This window comes from Tenrec ecaudatus, chromosome 10, assembly GCF_050624435.1.
Source record: "Tenrec ecaudatus isolate mTenEca1 chromosome 10, mTenEca1.hap1, whole genome shotgun sequence".
Taxonomy (NCBI): domain Eukaryota; kingdom Metazoa; phylum Chordata; class Mammalia; order Afrosoricida; family Tenrecidae; genus Tenrec; species Tenrec ecaudatus.
The window spans coordinates 21,617,540-21,620,669 of record NC_134539.1 but is presented as its reverse complement, the minus strand read 5'-3'; the positions used below and the strand labels follow the sequence as shown (position 1 = coordinate 21,620,669).

Genomic DNA, 3,130 nt, shown 5'->3' with positions numbered 1-3,130 from the left:
ATAAGTCGCTGTTTGTCCCAATGACAGGGAGCTCAGTTTTTGTTTTGTTTTGTTTGTGTTTTCTTGTTTGGGTAGTAATGTTACAACAGGGTCAAGGGACTGGCAGTCTGAACTATGAGGAAGATGGAGAAGTCACCTAGGGGGTGGCCTAAACTGGACGTTTAGGATTGAGTGGGAGTTACTAGGTAAAGTACTTAGGAACTAACCAGGTGTGGGGGCTTCTGTTTTGTTTTTCAGGTGGAGTGGATAAGCCAGGAAGTAAAAATAGCCCCCAAATTAAAATAGATGGAAATAGTCAAATATTTGAAAGATATATTCTGATATCACTTTTAAAAAAAGTATTTGCAGAGTTCAAACAGGGGCTCGATGACTTCATGCTGGGCGGGGAAGGGGTGGGGGATGGGGTGGGTGGAGGTGGGTAGAGGCGGAGGCAGCGGTCTGTGGACAAGTTTTCCTGGAATTGAGTGCTTGACACTTAACAAGAAGGTGTGAATCCAAACTGTTCTATCTCGATGGTGCCAAGGGTTTGCAGAGGATGATTAACCTAAGGTTGGTGCTTTTAACTCTCCCAGTGGTGACACAGAAGAAAGGCCTGGCGACCTACTTCCACCAAGGTGACAGCCCAGAAGACCCGGTGGAGCTGTTCTACTGGGTAACGCGGAGTCACCAGGAATGGGAATCGACTCAATAGCAACAGGCTGGGGTTGCCTTCAGTTTGGTTCCTCGTTTGTGTGGACAAACTAAGGGAGTGAGTGGAGCAATAAGCAGGGGATTCCAGGCAAAAATAATTCCGTTCGTTTACTGCTTATGACATGTATACTGGACAGGACTAAGGACACCCGAGTTCACATCCCCACTTAGCTCCACTGGCTAATAAATAAAATAACCCAGGAATATCAAGAAAATGTCATTCTACATATTAATTGAGAGATTACTGATTACTGGATTGGATCATCCCCTCCTTTCTCCATGCCCACCCACCCCCCGCCTAAAAAAATTATTCTGCCCTTCCCCTTGAGGACCCTCACTAGTTAGGTGGCGATGCGGTCAAATTGAGGGCCCTGAATTCAACATGACTGGGGTTCTTTTAATAAGAGAAGAAACAGAGACCTGGAGGGGTGCTGGCCAGGTATATATGCCTCCCTCCTGTCAAACCAAGGGTAAATGAGGAAGCTAAATTAACTGCAATTTCTAATTATATTTTAGGAAAGCAACATTACTGAGCAGAATCAATTTCAAAATCATACTTGTGCCATCTGATAATACAAATATGTTCTTCTGGAAATTCCAGTCACCTGCTCACTTTACAATGTCAGTCAGCTTAAAAGGATGAGAAAATCAAATCCTCAATAAATTTTAGTAATGCCCTAGCGATTATGAGTACCCAATGTTAGGACGTCTTAATCTCTCCTTTATTGGTTTTCCAGTAGGTAAGTCTTAGTCACATGTATAGAGTAGGGCCACGGAATTATGCAATATCAGCAGTAAGAATCAAAGCAAAGACTTGGATTTGGGGGTTGGGAGACTTAAACCCTGTGGATTTGCAATTTTTAAAAATTGTATACGGAGAGGCGTGTTACAATGGGAAATTTCCCCGATGGCATGTGAGCTATTATAAGTCTTCCCAAAAGATGCGTCAGAAGCAAACATTGAATTTCCTGCCCAAAGGGGAAGGACTACTGGCAGAAAGATAAAGATTCTCCTTAGTAATCTTCCTGTGGAACCAGTTTGGGTTCGTATTAAACCGTGAGTAAGCAAAACTAACCTCTGAATCAAATGGGGATTCCAGAAGGCTGCTGAGCCAGACAAAAACATTGTCAGGAGACATGTAGGGCATGGTGCTGGGCAAAAATGAGTCATCATGTAGAGCATGATGCTGGGCAAAAAATTATCAATACAAGACTTCATTCCATTTTATGATTAGAAAACTCTATTCCACTTTTATCATTAGGAGACTATCAACAATTTCCCTGCCTCTCTTACCAGGCACCTTTCTAGGCATCAAGCAGATACATCAAGCAGACGAACTAACAGCAGCACAAACACATGGTTAGAAATTGAGAAGCTTGGCGGGAGAGTCCAAAGGGCTGGGCCTCTCCTGTGGTTCAGCCTTATTTCATACCTGCAACATGAAAGAAAGGAAAGAAAGAAAGAAAGAAAGAAAGAAAGAAAGAAAGAAAGAAAGAAAGAAAGAAAGAAAGAAATTGAGAAGCCCTAGAAAGGAGGATAGAGGCAGAGATGATGGAACAAGGTCAAATTCGCAAGGAGGATAGAGGCAGAGATGATGGAATAAGGTCAAATTCACCTCAGCAAGTAAAGACCCTTCATCCTGAATCCTGAAGAATGGGTAGGAAAGAGTTAGGTGAAGAACAGAAAACTAAGGGGTCGGAGGAGAATAAAGCATGCGTACTAATATCACAAGGCAGACAAGAGTTCGGTCAATTCAAAGCATTTTATAAACGTGAACGAGAGGAACAAAATGAAGAAGGCTGATAAAGGCCCCACTGAGCTCTGGTCGTGTTGTGGGTCATGTGTTGGGAAGCTAAGCTCCAAGGTCAGCAACTGGAAACCACCAGGCATGAGAAAGAAGATGCTTTCTACCCCTGTGAAGACTGATAGTCCCAGACACCCACAGGGGCAGTTCTACTCTGTCCTGTAGGGCTTCAAGGAGCCAGAGTTGACCCGGTGGCTGTGAGGGGAGCAATGGCTCAAGAAGAAACGTAGTGAAGTGTGTATGACCAGGGTATGTGACTCTTTGAAGGTCATCTTTAGATATCTGGGCTTGAAGTTCAATTCAGAGAGGGCCTGATGAACCATCTATTGCACCAAATGCAACAATAAAGCTCTCTCTCTCTCTCTCTCTCTCTCTCTCTCTCTCTCTCTCTCTCTCTCTCTCTCTCTCTCTTTCTCTCTCTCTCTCCAATTCTCTTGGAAAATAACTAGTGAGGACACCCCTTCTTGAACTCAGGACTGACTGCCAGAGAACGTTGTTGTTATTGCTGTTGCTGCCATCGAGTAGCTGGGGAACTCACTAACAAAACAGCCTGTTTCAAAATGGAATATCTCAACGAACAGGAAGATCCCCTTTTTATTTTATGTAATTTACCTAGATCTAAGCAGTGGACTCCTG

General features: G+C 43.6%; 1 pseudogene; it reads left to right on the top strand.

The window, feature by feature from the left end:
- Nucleotides 1-2,067: 2,067 nt before the first annotated feature.
- LOC142460539 (small nucleolar RNA SNORA14) lies at nt 2,068-2,130 on the top strand (annotated as a pseudogene).
- Nucleotides 2,131-3,130: the final 1,000 nt, after the last annotated feature.